The sequence below is a fragment of the Mustela nigripes genome, chromosome 1 (assembly GCF_022355385.1).
Source record: "Mustela nigripes isolate SB6536 chromosome 1, MUSNIG.SB6536, whole genome shotgun sequence".
NCBI lineage: Eukaryota > Metazoa > Chordata > Mammalia > Carnivora > Mustelidae > Mustela > Mustela nigripes.
In genome coordinates, this window is record NC_081557.1 from 203,156,316 (window position 1) to 203,173,709 (window position 17,394).

The 17,394-nt window shown below is 51.4% G+C and overlaps 1 protein-coding gene and 1 long non-coding RNA gene across 4 annotated transcripts in view; both read left to right on the plus strand.

Annotated features, from left to right (window-relative positions):
* The first annotated feature begins 801 nt into the window (after window positions 1-801).
* Window positions 802-5,802, plus strand: LOC132014959 (uncharacterized). Its single transcript, XR_009403507.1, has 4 exons — window positions 802-1,586; window positions 2,389-2,557; window positions 3,023-3,213; window positions 4,492-5,802. It is a non-coding gene; the product is annotated as an uncharacterized LOC132014959 (long non-coding RNA).
* A 552-nt stretch (window positions 5,803-6,354) lies between these two features.
* NSD2 (nuclear receptor binding SET domain protein 2) overlaps window positions 6,355-17,394 on the plus strand; it is a 94,588-nt gene continuing 83,548 nt past the window's right edge. For 2 of the 3 annotated variants that reach the window (XM_059379459.1, XM_059379451.1), the window contains exon 1: window positions 6,355-6,434. The gene's annotated coding sequence lies outside the window, so the exon portion shown is untranslated. Of the gene's footprint in view, window positions 6,435-8,566; window positions 8,872-17,394 lie in introns of those variants that run through there. The other variant, XM_059379465.1, reaches the window with a different exon arrangement.

The following is a 17,394-nucleotide window of genomic DNA, read 5'->3' on the forward strand; positions in this document are numbered from 1 at the left end:
TGCCCATTTGTGATCTCTCTCTCTGTCAAATAAATAAATAAAATCTTAAAAAAAAAAAAGACAAATGTTTCCACATTTGTGGCAAAACTGGTGAGCTCTGAATCAAGCCTAGAATTTAGTGTTAATGGTCTGATGCTGGTTTCTTAGTTTTGACAAAGCTACCATGGAAATGTGAGCTGATGAGACTAGGGGAAACAGGTGGGCAACTGTTATCTGTGCATCTTTTCTGTAAATATAAACTTATTACAGAGACGCCTGGGTGGCTCAGCCGGTGAAGCGTCTGCCTTCAGCTCAGGTCATGATCCCAGGGTCCTGAGACTGAGTCCTGCATCAGGCTCCCTGCTCAGCGGGGAGCCTGCTTCTCCCTCTGCCTGCTGCTCCCCTTGCTTGTGCACGCTCTCTCTCTCTGACAAATAAATAAACAAAATCTTTTAAAAAGTAAACTTATTACAATAAAAAAATAAAAGTCCATCTGGCTGGGGGCAGGAGTGAGGGAAAGAGAGGCCAGGTTCTGTGTCTGTGTGGCTGCCCACTAGGCTGGCTGTGAGCGGCTGCTTCTGCTGTCTCTAGTCAGTCCCCAACTCAGGCTGGGGAAGGTGGTCACTAGTCCAAAACAGAAGTGCCCCAAAGAGTTCCCCAAGATTTTACCAGTTCTTACACCTAGTGGCAGGCCCAGAGCCTGCAAAGAACTTTCATTTTCTTCTCTTTGATGTTTTGGATGTGTGTGTGTGTGTGTGTGTTTTTAAGATTTTATTTATTTGACACGCAAAGACAGCGAGAGAGGGAAGACAAGCTGGGGCAGTGGGAAAGGGAAAAGCAGGCCAGGGAGCCTGACATGGGGCTGGATCCCACGACCTTGGGATCATGACCTAAGCGGAAGGCAGACGCTTATCGATTGAGCCACCCAGGCACCCTAATATGTTTTGGGTTTTAATTTTCTGCAGTCTTCATAATTAGAAAAAGAAGCGCAACTTTAGCACAAAACAATGTTTCTTCAGCGAAAACCTGAGTGGGTGGGCAGCGCTGGCCAGGGCGCCCTGACTGGTGGTCCTCCACCTGGGGCAGTCCCCGCGGAGGAGGGCGGTGCAGGGGTGGGCGCGGCACGGCGAAGATCGCCCGTCTTCTCATCGCTGCCCTCGGTTCCCTCGGCGGAAGCCACGAGACTCACTGAGCTGGCGACACCCCGGCGGCGGAGGGTCAGAGGCAGGAAGAGGAGCCGGGTAGCGGGCCACTGGCGGGGCCGGGCGGGGGCGGGGCCTCGCGGCGCGTGGCCAATGGAGCGGGCGGGATTTGTGGGTCGGGGCCAGGACGGCGGGAGCTCTGCGTACCCCGCTGGGGCAGGTTTCTAACCTCCGCAGCCCGGGCGCCGCCTCCTTATCCCTCCGCCGGAACGTGCGAGCTTTCCTGCCCCGCTGAACCCGCGCCGCTCCGGTTCCGCCGCCCACGCGGCGACTGCCCGGGCCATCACCCGATGGGAGGGCAGCGGGGTAAATGGGACCATCACTCGAGGGAGGGCAGCGGGGCAAATGGGACCACGTGCCCTTAGGGAAGCGGCCATTCCTAACTCCCAGCCACTCCTGCAGCGGGTACGGCACTACTGCCACACTGTGCACACGGAAGCCTCACACCCTGCCCAAGGTCGTGCAGTTAGTAAGGGAGATGTGGGTTGTACTTTGTTCACTAAAAGATACGTTCAAGGCCTAACTCCCCTAACTGTGAATGCGACCTTATTTGGAAACAGGGTCTTTGCAGATGTAATCAAATTAAGAAGTCCTTAAGCGGACTTAGGACTGGCGTCCTTAGGAGAAGGGAAAATAGGGGCCCCTGGCTGGCTCAGTTGGTGGAACAAGCGACGCTTGCTCTCAAAATTGAGCCCCACTTCAGGTGTAGAGATTACTTAAAAATTAAAATTTTTTTAAAAAGAAAGAAAGAGGGGCGCCTGGGTGACTCAGTGAGTTAAAGCCTCTGCCTTTGGCTCAGGTCATGATCCTAGGGTCCTGGGATGGAGCCCCACATGGGGCTCTCTGCTCAGCAGGGAGCCTGCTTCCTCCTCTCTCTCTGCCTGCCTCTTTGCCTACTTGAGATATCTGTCTGTCAAATAAATAATTAAAATCTAAAAAAAAAAAAGAAAGAAAGAAAGAAAAGAAGACAAAATAGGTGGACATAAAGGAAATGAGACCATGTGAGACAGAGCCTGGGAGTGCAGTGTTGCTGATAGGAACCCAGGAACACCAAGGCTTGCCCACTATCACCAGAAGCTGGGAAGAGCCTGGGAAGATGCTCACTGAGAGCCTCAGAGGAAGCATGGCCTTACATAGACCTCAGCTTCAGGCTTCCAGCCTTCAAAACTGTGAAACAATAACTTTGTGTTGTTCTATGGTATTTTAGTGGGGCTCTAAGGAACCTGTTCAAGGGGGACCAGGACTAGAAGACTGGCTGTCCAGCCCCAGGCAGCAGTGCCTCCTGGAGATAAACACAGGGCTGTGCATACCCTCCAAGAGGACGCAGCCAGCCTGGGAGGAGTCAGAGGAGGCTTCTAGAGAAAGTGCTATCGCAGGTAAGATCTGGCATGGGGACACAGGGCGAAGTTCAATTTGATATCTTCACAGGGTGGATGTGCGTGGCTGTCCAAGGGTTGCCATCTAGAGGGGAGTCAGCTTCAGACTAGGAGCTCTGGGGGGAGGGCTGGGTTGGAGAGGCAGAGCTGGACGTCCAACACAAGGCTGGCTGAGGAGTCACTTGGGGAGACTTAGCATGATTTTAAATAGTTGGGTGACATGGTCAGTTTTGTGGTTTAGAAAAATTCTGGTTGATGTAGAGAATGGACTGGAGGGGGAGAAAGCTGCCTCCTACTGGAGAGAGGCTGGATTAGAGGGGATTTAGGAAGTGGAATTCCTGGGGGGTTGGGGGGGCTTGTAGGCTAGCTCAGGTGAGATCTCCAGGAAGCAGCTTTTGGGGGCAACTGGGGTGGAGTCTCCTCAGGCAGGTTTCAGTCTGCATGCCCATCTTCCCTGCCTGACAGGGACTCCCACTACATGGAGATTTGGACCATGTGACCCTAAGGATCCTTGCAGTGCTGCCTGCTGGCTCCTGGTGGCTGCAGCTCCTGCTCCTGTGGTTGCCCCTGTGGACCGAAGTGGCCTGGGAGATGAGGCAGAGCCAGGCCTTGGAAAAGGCCAGTTTCCAGTCTGGAAAGCAGAGTGTGCCGGCTGGGTAAGGGGCTTCTGGGAAGGAGGGTTGGGGGAGGCCCTCCACTCCTACTGCTCTGCCTGGGCTGGGGGAAGGGCCTTTATTCCTTCCCCTCCTTGGAGGCAGGGGCCACCTGGGGCATGGGAGGAGGGGTGGCTTAAGACTGCCAGTTTCCACTTGGAAGCCCTCTTTATTTGCCCCGGGATGGAGAAAGGCTGGGGTCAGAGTGCATGCATCCCCATGGAAACAGCAATGAGCCTGGCCCCTCAGGGACCCTGGCCCTGGCAGGGGATGGGGCTCCTTCAGCTAAGGGGTCTGGGCCTTACCTTTGGCAGGAGCTCTTACAGGGAGGTCAAGCCATGAGCTGCAGTACCTGTGGCAAGGAGGAGCAGGGAGGCAGAGCATGCTTGGGCCAAGGCCGCCCTGGGGACAAGTAGGGGAGCTTATATTGTGTCTTCCAGAGCTGTATGCCCAGAGTGGGTGGTTAACGTGACCCACTGCAAGACCTTGCGACCAGGGGACTCCCCATGAATCTTGATCTTTTGTTCTGTTGTTGTGGGGCTTGGCCCAGGTCCAGCAACCAGGCCTGGAGTCCTCTGGTCCTAAAGGCCTTGCCCAGCTTGGCCTTGGCCTGAGAGCTGGGGGAGTGGGGTGCTGCTGTGGGAGCTGAGACAGAGGGCAGCTGAACCCTTCAAAAGGCCAGAGCAGGGTAGCTGTCCATCATCTGTAATCACCTGCCTTTGAGTCCAGAATTTTCATCCAGAGAAAGGACAGGAGTCTCAAAGAAACCCAAGCAAGGTTCAGTCTTGGCTGCTGCCATCTTTGGGTGGCCAGTATCCCTCTGAGCCCACCAGGCTTGGGGCTTTGCCTCTCAGGGCCGTCGCCCACCTGCCCGAGACCTGTTTCTCAAGAACATGCTTTCTCAGCCTGCAGTGCCAGGGAACTACCCAGACTCTACGAATTTCCAAGCTCTGTATGCACTGAAATCATTGCCACAGGGACAGCAGCCCACTTTTGGGAGCCTCATATGTGAGCACCTGTGGGGGTCCCAGTCACTGGAAATATGGTCCCCACAGGGCAAGGCCCCTGGAGTGTGCAGGGCTGGGGGGCTGTCCTACTGGCCAGACTTGCTGAAAAGGGCTCAGGACCTCTATCAGACAGCCAGGCAAAGCTTGCACTGGGCGGGAAAAGACCAGCCAGTCCCAAATAACTTTCTTCAGGAAAATCTAAACATTCATTTGCATGCTTTGAATAAATTTGCATATCAATCACACTATTCTAAATGCTTTTTTTTTTTTCCAGAAGAGGAGATTTAATTTCAAATCTGTGAAATTAGAGGAGATATAGTGGTATTTTTCCTGTACTGCAGGATTTAAAAAGTGCCGTTTTTCAAGTTTGTGCCTCAGCAGGATCCAGGTCTGGGAGCCTCTTCCCTCAGCCAGAGGGATAATATGGCAAAATGCAATCTTTCCAGGAGCTCCTGGTGAGTTCTGGCAGTGACTTCTGGGGGAAGGATTTCTTCTGGTTTCTCAGGATCTCCAGCACCCTGCTAGGGCACTGCACGCATTAGGATCTCATGTAGTGTTCTCTGCTGAAAGTGAGCAGTTCCATAATTCCTTTCAGTTGAGACACTGAGGAGGGTCTCATCCCTGTCCCGGCTTGCCCTGTGCCAGTTCCCGGTCTGGTGGGAAGCAGCTCGTGGCTGGGTCAAGATGCTGAGTTTGAAGTGCTGTCTTCTCTGTAGTGTCTTCTCCCAGAGTCCTATAGAGGAACTGAGCATGCCTTTGTAACTCCCTCCCCTCAGTCACTGGATGTGGCTGCCCTGAGAAGGGAGACCTATGGTGAGATGGCTCTTTGCAGCTGAGGCTGCCTATAGAAGGTAGTAGCTGGAGGTTTAGCAGGAAGACTGTTAGGGGATCTGAGTGGCCCATCTCTGTGTCACCCTACCAGCCCACTATCCTCCTCACAATCAGAGAGATCTTCTGGAAAATGGTCTCTGACTACAGGCTGGCATTCCTGGAGGGGCTCCTGGTAGCCAGCCCCTTTGCCCCACGGCAGCCTCACTGGAATGTCACATCTCCTAGCTGACAACAGATCCCCCACTCCACCTAGCTCCAGACCAGACTTGAGTCCGGGGGGTGAGGGCGATGGTTGAATCCACACCCTGCAGATACTCTGCAGGAAGCCTTCAACACCATCGTGCTGGCCGGTTGTCCTCCGGCCTGTTTTCCACGCTCGGTCTCATTGTTCGGGACCCTCTAAGTCAAGTCTGTTATGCAGGTTCCAGGAGCGCAGGCGTGTGTGTGTGTGTGTGTGTGTGTGTGTGTGTGTGTAGGGGCTCCTCTGGGGCGTCCAGCTTGCTTTCCATGTGCAGGGGCAGTTGGAACTGGATCTCTGCCTTCCCCGCGCCACCGCGCTTCCTGTCCCGGGCGCCTTCTTACTGTCCTCGAGGTAGGGGCGTGGGTGACCCCTGGGTGCGGGGCTGGCGACCCTCGTGCGATGACCCCGCGCTGCCGCACGCACCCGCCACTGGCCACTGAACTGCTGTCCGAAGGGCACGTGCGAGCGCAGGACACGCCGGGGGCGGGGAGCGAGCGGCACCGGGGTCCCACATCCCCGATCAGCCGCCGCGCGTCCCGGCTGGGGCCGCGATCGCGCGGGGCCGGCTAGCGGGCGCCGATTGGGCGCGCGGCCGTGACGTCACCTCGCTCCCGCCGGCTCCGGCCTCGGGCTCCCGGCTCCGGGCTTTGGGTTTAGCCGCCGCCAGGCACGCGCCCGGCTGAGTAGCGGGAGCGGGACGCGCGCTTCATGCTGGTCTGAGGCGGCTCGCGGGGTCCCGCGGCCCCGGCCCCGCGCCACCGGTCGCACCCGGTCGCACCCCCGCACCCCCCGCCCGGTCCCCGCCTGTCCTGCGCCCCGCCCGCCCGCGCGCCCCGCCCGGCGCGGATTTGAAAAGCCCGGCCGCAGCCCCGCGAGCGCGGCAGCCAATCAGCTGCGCGCACTTTCCCGCGGCTTCTGCGAGGCGGCGGCGGCCCGGCGGCGGCGGCGGCGGGCGGGAGGCGCGGGGGCGGGGTCGGCGCCGCGCGCGGAGAGCCTCGGCCTGGCCGCGCTGCGCCCGCCGCCGCCGCCGCCCCCTCCCCTCCCTCGGCCCTCCCTCCCCCGCGGCCCCGGCCCCCTCCCCGGCCCGCCGCCGCCGGAGCCGCCGCGCCGGGAGAGCCGCCGCCGGAGGATGCGACGCACAACAGGTCACTGGAGCCGCCGGCCCAACCGCCGCCGCGGGCCTGAGGGGCTGAGGGGCCCGGGGATTCGGGGGGCCCGAGGGCCTGAGGCGCTGAGGGGCCGCCGAGCCGAGGGCTCGCGGGGCCGGGTGTGTGTGGGGGGGCAGGAGAACCAGGGAGGCCGGCGGGGCGGGGGCGGCCGCGGCTAACGGGGCCGGGCGTCGGGTTGGCCGCGGCCATGTTGGGCCCGGCCGCCGGCGGCTGCACCTGTGCCGGCCTGCGGGCCGGGCGGCCTTTGTTTGCGGCGGCGCCGAGCGAGCCCGGCCGGCCTTTGTGAGGCGCGGGCCCCGGCCGTGGCCGGCGGTGGGAGGGGCGCGCCGGGTCGGCGCTGAGGCGCTTTTTTTTGTCTGCGGTGGGTCCGCGGGTGACACTCAGGGACGCGGGCCGTTGGTCAGCGCGGGCGCCCGGGAGCCGGGCCGGGCCTTGGCAGGTGGAGGCGCGGGCTGGGCGTGGGGACCCCGCCCGGGGCTGTGGGCGCGCGCTGCCCCGGCCCCCGGCGCCGCCGCGGAGCCCCGAGGCCTCAGGACGCGCATAGACGCGTCCTCCCGGCCGCACGGCCGGCTCGGCCCCACTCACGAGAAGGGCGGTTGGGAACCTCGGCATTTCCAGAATGCCGGGCTTGAGTTTCGGGGGAACGGCTGTGGGCCCGCCGCGGGGTCGGCCAGCTCCCGCTCCACGCTCAGGACGGGAGTGGCCACGGCTTTGACATTCGGGTGGAAACTTAGTATCGCGGCCGCCCTTCCGCCGCCCGTCGGCCCCGGGGGGTGCGTGCTGGGCTAGCCGCACCTGGGGAGAGAGGCCGGCTCCCTAAGGCGTGGACTCGGGGCTCGGTTAGCTAACTTGTGCAGCGCTGACAGCCCACGCTTGGGTTTTCCGGGCCCGACTTTTAAATGAGTTACACACCGAGGCGCCTTCATCGCCCAACAGCTGAAATCTGTCCCGGAGCCACCGCGCACCCACAGCACCCACGCTCCTTACTGCGTTTTCTGTATTTTTAAATAAGGTTATGGAGATGTTAGGTAAGAAGCCGCCCCATTTATGCGTCTGGGACCTTCACTTTCCTTTCTTCAAATGTTTGAAATGTCCTAGTTCCATATTGAGGTGGGAAGAGAGCAACACTCCTGGAGAAGCTCGACTCCAGACAATAAGGCGCGGGGAGCGAGCCCTGCGCTCACCGCCCTCTCCTCCTGTGCCTGGCCTGTGCTCTTCTCCCCACAGCCGGCCATAGTTCAGATCTCAGCTCTCCGCTGGAAGTGAGCAGGACTCAACTCCTGCCTGAAGCACGATTACTTTGAGTCATTTCCTTTCCTTTTCTTCCATTTTCTCAGACGCCCAGCAGCCTTCAGTTTGGGGCTAGTGGTTGGTGAAGTGAGGGCTTACTGCGTGGTTGTGAGTTTGTGAGAGCTTTGATCTGTTCAGTACAAAATACGTCCCCCACACCCCCCTGCATTCCCCCCAATTAGGCTGGCCCCAGACTGCAGCAGGGAGTGTTCAATTTATAACCGAATTTTGAAGAATGAGGGGCTGTGTATTCGTGTGTGTGCGTGCCATTCGTGGAAACACTAGAGTGCAACAGTAAGGTGAGCAGGTCGCCCACTGCAGCAGCTTACACTTTTTTGGCAAGTAATTTATGTGGAACTGTTAGAACAGGGAGTACCTGCTGAACTGTGAGGAGCCCAATGAAGAGTAAGTCGGAATTGCAGGAACTAGATGTCAGAAAGGAGAGGCTCTGTGACTGTAGTGAAGGAAGAGTGGGTTGGGCCTCCCACCTACTCGGATGTCCTTTCCTCCCCTAAGTAGTCCCAGCTTTTACAAGTTTACTCCTATAGCGGAATGTAAACTAATTAGTTACTTCCTTTTTTATAGCTTGACGCTTCAGTGTAAAACATGTAAGAGTAGGTGGGATAGACTTCCTGAGGAGTGCTGGGAGAGGAGGATGCCAATAAAATTTGAGCCGTCTGAGATAGGGTTTTTTGCCACCAAGAGCATGTAAAAGAATGTGCTAAGATGATGCTGAAGTTTATCACTCTGCCCCTTTTATTTTTATTTTTTTAAAATTTATTTTTATCTTTTTTTTTTTTAAAGATTTTATTTATTTGACAGAGACCACAAGTAGACAGGCAGGCAGAGAGAGAGAGGAGGAAGCAGGCTCCCCGATGAGCAGAGAGCCCCATGCGGGACTCCATCCCAGGACCCTGAGATCATGACCCGAGCCGAAGGCAGCGGCTTAACCACTGAGCCACCCAGGCGCCCAACTCTGCCCCTTTTCAATTGGGGCAAATAACCTTTCTAAGTCAACACTTTAACCAGCGGGAACTGAAAATACGAGCTTTACACTCCCATCTTCTGGTGTACGCAGTTGTTGCTGTTGCTCCCGCTTGCCTGAGAGTGTATGCAGTTTTGGGTAAGCATCTTAGTTTCCTGAGCTTCACTTTTCTCTTCTGGTGGACTTTAGTAACTGTGTCTTTGGGCTCCAAATATGTGGTGCCCTGTCCTCACTTCAAACCTTTTGCGTGGACTGTTGGTGGATGTGGAGCACTGCTTCTCTGTGTTTTGGAGTACAGAGTACCTAGCCTTTTAATGGCCATATGTGGCCTTTCTCTTTGTTGGGTGAACCATTGGGAGATAAGACTCCCCTAGCCTTGGGTAGCCCAGGCTCTGTTGGTACCTTCTCATGACAGGCACTCAGTAAATGCTGAATAAATGGGCATATGACTTACGATAAACAACCCGTTTTAATGTCAGCATCTGGCCTGTTTGCCTTTTTGTAAGTCCTAATGGAGCAGAAAGGGATCCTCTGGAAGAAGCTGAGTATGGAAAATAAGGGGCTGGCCTAAGGTCACCCTGCTTTATTTTTATTTTTTATTTTTTATTATGATTTTATTTGTCAGAGGGAGCTCGCACACAAGCAGGGGGAGTGGAAGGCAGAGGGACAAGCAGGCTCCCTGCCAAGCAAGGAGCTGGATGCAGGACACGATCCCAGGACCCTGGGATCATGACCCCAGTTGAAGGCAGATGCTTAACTGACTGAGGCCACCCAGGCGTCTCAATCATCCTGCTTTAATTGGGGAGCTAAGACCATGTTTGCCAAGCAGGGCTGTTCCATTTTCCTTTCCTCATCATAGCTAACTCAAATGTTAAATAAAAAGTTAATGATGGGGGCGCCTGGGTGGCTCAGCAGGTTAAAGCCTCTGCCTTCGGCTCAGGTCATGATCCCAGGGTCCTCAGCAGGGAGCCTGCTTCCCTTCCTCTCTCTCTGCCTCTCTGCCTACCTGTGATCTCTGTCAAATAAATAAATAAAAATTAAAAAAAAAAAGTTAATGATGAAACATTGCAAATGTGTAAGTATAATGAGTAGTAGAACAGACCTGTCCCAACCACCAAAATGAAGTAAGCAGCGATGTTTTTACTATATCTTTCTGTATTGCTGGGCAAGGTAAAAAGAATATAAAGTATATGAAATACAAAAGCTAGAGGCTATGTGAAAGAAGGCTTAGGCTGGTACTTCACACACTGTCTTTATATGATTTGTTAATTTCTTTATCAGGAATGGTTGTTTACACGAAGCTCTTGGGGGAGAAAAAGACTTAACATTGGTTACCCCAGGGACTTGTCAGCATTTTGCATTTGTCTCTTGGTTGCAGTATAGCTTTTGAAGGAGCTGATTGATTTGATGAAATTTGGATTGCTAGGTAAAAGAATTAAGACAGACCACAAAGTAGTTTTATCCTTGAGTCTGCCTTCCAAAAAGCAAATGGCTACATATAATTCTCAAACCATCTTATTTCTGTAATACGTAAATGGTTTCAACAAAACAGACAAGTATAGAGTTTGCAAAGTGTTGGTTAAGCTGAGTGCTGGATTATAGCTCAAAAACCTCAGTAGTGAGACTTCCCTGGCAGGTATATAGAGAAACAATGTTTATTACTGGAAGGAGTTGGGACCTCCATTTTTAAGCTGTCTTTGAAAGAGTTGATGATACGAATTAAGTCTGTTATGCTGTTAAAGGATGTATTTATATCAGCAGTGTCTTCAGGTTTCAGTTAATTTTTTACGTATGTTTTTGCTGCTGTATGCTGGTGGCCAACAGATTAGAAAGTGTGTTTCTGACTCCAATTTTACTACCCTCAGTCAGATCTCTACATCCTGCCAGGACTTTCCAAAATGCACACGTGATCATGTGAGGCCCCATTTTTCAGGGATCTCCATTGCACTTCGGGATTCAAGACCAATGTCCCCCTGGTTTTCTAACTCTAACTGCACTTCCTATTTCTCCCTTTTTTTTTTTTTTTAAGATTTTATTTATTTATTTGACAGACAGAGATCACAAGTAGGCAGAGAGGCAGGCAGAGAGAGAGGAGGAAGCAGGCTCCCTGCTGAGCAAAGAGCCCGACGTGGGACTCGATCCCAGGACCCTGAGATCATGACCTGAGCCGAAGGCAGCGGCTTAACCCACTGAGCCACCCAGGCGCCCCGCTATTTCTCACTTTAGTCCTTCACTTGCTGCTGTACTTTTGGACGTTTGCATGATCACTGTTTGCCACCCCTTTTCCCCAACACATCACCGCTCCCCCTCCCCCCCGCCAGGTATATGTGGCCCAGTTGGCTTTTCCTGTTAACTGCCTCTCAGTCAACTCTCAGCTTGGACCTCACTCCTAGAAAACCACCCAAGTCTTTGCTTTGAGAGGCTCTCATAATTATGCCTTGAGCAATTTGTGGTTGCTTCACCCACCTTTGCCCACTGTCCATTCTCACTCTACTACAGGCACCCTGGCTTCTTGCCCATCTCAAGGACCATAGCCATGCTTCAGGCCTCAGACTGCTGCACTTGCTGTTTCTTCTGCCTGGAGTGTTCTTCCCTGGACACCTGTATTGTTTGCTCCTTGCCTGCTTTTAGGTCTTTGCTCAAACTTCTTCCCAGGCACTTTCCCTGACCACTGATTTAAAAGACCCTGTTGCCACCTGGCACTTCCCATCTGCTTTAGCTTTTCCTCCATAGCACTTATCCTTTGACATTTTGTGTGTTTTACTTATTTTTTCATCTACCTGACTACATTGAGATGTCTGTAAGGGTGAGGACTTCTTTTACTTCTGGCTTTGATTACTGTCATACCCCCAAGTGCCTGGAACAGTGCCTCAGTGACTATCAGTGATTGTTTGAGTGAATGGACCCTCAGTTCTTTGATGTCAGGGATATAATATGTCTCAAGCGTGTGGGTGAAGGGGAGTGATGTGAGCATGTGCCTTGCTGTGAAGTTGGAAAGGCAGAGGGCCGTGGGCAGGTAACACATGTCAGAGAGGAAGCTCATGGCCCAGTGCTTGAGAATGGTGGCCCTCAAGGCACAGGAGGTAGGAGTAGAAAGAGTGGGTAGATGCAAGAAGTGGGGCTGAAGTGGCATTGATGGGCTCTGGTAAGCATAGGGCTCAAAATAAGAGAACAGATCAGATTTGGCCCAGGTGATTTTGGTATTCATAATTTGAAAGATTGGGTGGATCAGGCACCATTTTTATCTCCCTGTGAACTAGTGAAAGAGAAGGTAGGCCTAGTTTCTCATCTATCTGTTCCTTCCAAATGGAAGTTCTGATCTTACCAATCAGTCAATAATGTGTCCTTGGTGCCTTACTGTTCCCTCTATAGAGGAAGTTCTAGCTCTTGAGTGTAGCGTGTGGCCCCTGCGTGTTTTTCTGGTATCTTTGTTGGTTATTCCTTTGTGGCTGTACTGAGATCTCATTGTCTGGCTGCTGTGGCTCTGGTGATGAGCTGGGCTGTGTCCCATGGGTCTTTGTGCTGTTGCTTGTTACTCGCTTATCCCTTTTGGCGCTGCTGTGCTCCTCTCATGGCCCAGCCTTTCATTGCCACTGGTGTTGCCCACCCTGCACCCAGAGCACTTGATATGGGGTTTTTGGTTTGTTTGTTTGTTTTTTTCCTCCCAAGTTTGTCGTTTTTTTAGGAGTGTTGGACCCTGTCATGACAGTACATCATGTGAGTTTTGCCCCTCCCTCTGTTCTGGGTTGTGAGCTGTTCAAGGAGAGGGCCTTCTGACTTGTCTTCTGGTCTTTGAATAGTGCACATAAGTACTCTGTTAAGAAGCAGAGATAGGTTTTGAGTCTTGTTTTCCTAAAGTGTTTTGTTCCATAAAAATGTGAATTCCTAGATTTAAAGAATTCAAATATGTTAGAAATAAGAGGTTTCTGTTTTGCTTCCCCTGAAAGATTTGGAGTTGGTGCCATCTGGGTAAAGCTTTTCTCTGTATGGCTTTGAGCCTTGAATATTCTTTACCTCTTATTGAATCCTCACAGCAGGGAACTGAATCCCAAAGATATTAAGTAATGACCCAAAGTCACAAGGCTGTAAGTGATTAGAACTCCTGCAAGGCCTGACCTTTGATTCTGTACTCTGGGAACTTACTTGTTCTGCCTCTCAGGGGACATTTTAACATAAAGCTATCTATACATGTTTAGGAAGGTGGGCTATTATGTTTTTGTTAGTCGGTATGGTGGTATACTTCTTTCTAACATTTCTTCATTCACTGAGTGTCGGCTGGGTTCCAGTGATGAGCCAGAGTCTATGTCCTTTATCCCGTGGAGTTTACAGACTGGTGAGGGGGATGAAACCACGGAGACAGTGGACAAAGATCATGTCTTTGAAAATCCTGTGAAATAGTCTTGCCAAATAATTGGACCTCATTCTGATCAAGGTTCTATGTCCAACAACCAATTTATGGGAAATAATAGGGGAAAGGAACATGTTATACTATACCACAGGATCATCATCAGCAGAACTCAAAACTTGGGAAACCTACAAGTCCAGTAACCTGATCTTTTCAACAGGGAACAAAATTGTACTGTGGAGGGCTTAGTTGTGTCCCAGACAGGTCAGTTAGAGACATGGCTAAACATCACCTTTGATATTTGAGACACTTAGGAATTGGAACACTGACTAGATTTGTCATTAAGGAATTTTTTTTAAAGACTTTATTTATTTATTTGACAGAGAAAGAGAGAGAGACATAGGGCATACAAGCAGGGGGAGTGGGAGGGGGAGAAGCAGGCTTCCCCCTGGGCAGGGAGCCTGATGTGGGGCTCAGTCTCAGGACCGGGGGATCATGACCTGAGCCGAAGGCAGATGTTTAACGACTGAGCCAATAGGCACCTCAAGGAATTTCTTTTTTTCTTAGCTGCCATAATGTTCTGTTATGTTAAAAGAATTTGAGGGGTGCCTTGCTGGCTCAGGCGGTGGAGCATGGGACTCTTGATCTCTGCATCCTGAGTCCAAGCCCCACGTGGGTGTAGTAGAGCTTATTTAAAAAAAAAAAAAAAAAGAAAGAAAGAAAAGAATTTGTAACTTTTAGAGACACATACAGCTACTTACCTATGAAATGATACAACATCTGGGATTTGCTTCACCATTCTATGAAGAGGGGGTAGTAAGTGTGTGGCTGGATCAGGACTGGCCAAGGTTGATGGGTACACGGGACTGTACTTATTCTGTCTACCTTTATGTGTATTTGGAATGTTCCATAACAAAAAGGGGAAAAAAAAGTCACGAAGGAAATGTTGAATGCATCTAGTAGCATCTGCAGGGTGATTGTATGTAACTGGGGACTCGGTACACTTGGTAGAGGTAGGCACGAGTATTCTGGAGGAGGGAGCAGTCTCTGCAAAGACCCTGGGATAGGGGCGCCTGGGTGGCTCAGTTGGTTAAAGCCTCTGCCTTCAGCTCAGGTCATGATCCCAGGATCCTGGGATCCTGCTCAGCGGGGAGCCTGCTTCCCTTTCTCTCTCTCTCTCTGCCTGCCTCTGCCTACTTGTGATCTGTCTGTCAAATAAATAAATAAAATCTTAAAAAAAAAAAGACCCTTAGGTCTTTTAGAAGCAGAAAGGGGACCAGTTTGGCTAGAGCAGAGGGTAAAGGGAACTGTGTGCCAAACAAGACTGTAGAGGGGAGGGTGCAGATGTTTTGGGGCTGTATTAAGGATTTTCACCCTAAGATGTGAAGCCCTTGAAGGGTTTTAAGGAAAGGTGGGCTGTGTGTGTGAGATAAGCATCCATTTGTTTTGGGAAGTGCCTTTCTCAGAGTTTTCTGTAGAGTTGGTAATGAGAGGGTTAGGGGAGAGTGAAGAGTAGGGTACAGGAGACCACGCTGCGGTTACTAGTGTTTGTCTGCACTGGGAGTTTTCCGGTCACCTTTATTTGGGGGCCTTGTAGGATTGAGCAGTTTTGCCCCCTGGATTGTGGTATGGCTATGTAATTTGCTTTGGACAATGAAAAGTGACCTTTCACTTCGACTGGAAGATCTGAGAGATGTATGCTTTGTTGTATTTTCTTTTTCTTTAAGAAAATTTTTAAAAGATTTTATTTATTTAACAGAGAGAGAGAGAGAGAGATCACAAGTAGGCAGAGAGGCAGGGGGAAGCAGGCTCCCTGCCAAGCAGAGAGCCTGACTTGGGGCTCGATCCCAGGACCCTGAGATCATGACCTGAGCCGAAGGTAAAGGCCCAATACTGAGCCACCCAGGTGCCCCATGCTTTGTTGCATTTTCTTTTCCTGATTTTAACTGTAGAAGCAGATAGATAACATGCTGTACACAAGAAAGAAACCTTTGAGTGGAGCCAAGAACAAGTGACTGCTTTGGGGCTTGTTACTGCTGTACAGCCTAGTCCAGTGGGTCTCAACATCTGGTTCCCAGACTGGCAGCATTGATCACCTGGGAACTTGTTAGAAATGCAGATTTACAGGCCTGCCCTTGACCTACTGAGTCATAAGCTCTGGAGTGGGGTCCAGCAGTCTGTGCAAATGAGCTTTTCATGTGATTCTGACGCATTCTACTTTGAGAAGAACTGCCTCTGAGTTTGCTGATTGATAAGCCAGTTAGGAGTTTGTGGTGTTAGTCTGGTGAAGGATGGTGGTGGCGGGCTAACACTGAGACTGTGGATGTGGAGGGAAGTAGGTAGGCTTAGGTAGGAAGGATTCTGGCTGGAATAAAACTGATAAAGCTTGGGTGGCTCAGTGGGTTGAGCCTCTGCTCTCGGCTCGGGTCATGGTCTCAGGGTCCTGGGATCGAGCCCCACATCGGGCTCTCTGCTCAGCAGGGAGCCTGCTTCCCCCTCTCGCTCTGCCTGCCTCTCTGCCTACTTATGATCTCTCTCTCTCTCTCTCTTTGAGTCGAATAAATAAATAAAATCTTAAAAAAAAAACTGATAAAGCTTGTTTTTAGGGATGTGGGAGATGGTGAGGGGAGAGATGTTAGGGATGGCCCCTGTGTTTTTGTCTGACAACACTGGATGGCTATACTATTCACTGTCTAGACAAAATATTCTTTTGTAAGCATTTATATTTACTTCAGTTTCAGGGCTCAGAAACAAAGGAAAACCTATTAGGAATCTTTAAAATTTTTTTTTACTTCTTTGTTCAAATGTCAGTTTCTCAGTGAAGCCCGCATTGCTCCCCCATTTCAACTTGCTCCATGTGTGCTCCCTTGATCCCCTCTGACTGTTTTTATCCACAATAGCCATTACCTTGTTTATTTTACCCCATCTGGCCTCCCCTCTTGAGTGGAAGCTTCTTGAGGCAGGACACTACTCTCTAGTTCCCTTCTGTAACCCTAGAATCATGTTGCATATATAAGTGCCCAGTGTATTTGAGCTGAACGGACTATTGCCTGTTGAGATATGGGCACTGACTGCTGTCCCCGTGGCCAGATCAGAGAGCTGCAGCACACTTTGGATACATGGGTGATAAGGAGAGCCTGCGGCTGACTTAAAAGTGCCTGGTTTTGGTCTGTGTGACTGGGGTGTTGCTGAGCACTGTCTGGGGTCTGGTGATGAGGCCCCTTTACTCTCATCTCTTCAGATTCTTCCATGTAATGGTCTGAGGTGGAGGCATGAGCTGGCTTGAGAACACAGAGGAGCTGTCTGACTTCAGACAGCCTGGTCTTCCTCAGGTGGGAGGAAAAAGTGTGTTTTGTTGGCAGCAGCAGTACCCAGAATGAAAGCTGAATATTAGGTCTTTCTCTCTTCTGTATTTGAAATTGTATACTTTATCTGTGGAACATGAGTTGGGATTATGCATCATGCTAACAGTTTATTGGGTTCTTTCTGTTTAGTTCTGAAATTTGTATAAGAGGGTATATATATATATATTTTTAAATTCAACTGCTTATAACTTCTTTGAGAAAAAAAAATTATAGTGATTCTTGTTTGTCCTACCTTTGGAGGCTAAGCTCCTGTGCATTTCTCAGATACCAGAATGCTCCTGGCTGCTTTAGGGATCTGTGTGAATTAGCAGATTATATCAGTAACAGGCTGAAGCAGGGTGGCACCCAGTGCCCCACTGTCAGGCCCCTGCCGTGGGTGAGTGCAGTGTCATTGCAGGTGACCTCCTGGTTCTGAAGAAAGAGTAACAGAAGACCTCATTGATCATTACCCTCTCTACTTCCTTTGGAGAGGGCCACTGATAATTTTTGTTGGTTGATAAACTTCTGAGATAGAGGATATCTGTGTCTTGATGGTCCATTAAAAGTGAACTTTTTTTTTTTTTTAAGATTTTATTTATTTAGTTGACAGATCACAAGTAGGCAGAGAGAGAGGAGGAAGCAGGCTCCCCGCTGAGCAGAGAGCCCGACGCGGGGCTCGATCCCAGGACCCTGAGATCATGACCTGAGCCGAAAGCAGAGGTTTAACCCACTGAGCCACCTAGGCGCCCCTAAAAGTGAACATATGTTTTAATGGGAATTTGCTCTTTACATTCTGCCTTTTCAGGACTCCCAAGGTGACTCCTTGGGGCCAAGCATAAAGAACACTCTGTTTCCGTATTCCACGAGGCAGCTGCCCTATTCTTTTAACTATTTCTTATATCTCTCTATACTTTAGAAAAATGACTTTTTTTTTTGCTGACTTGAGAACTTTCTTTTTTTTTTTTTTTTTAA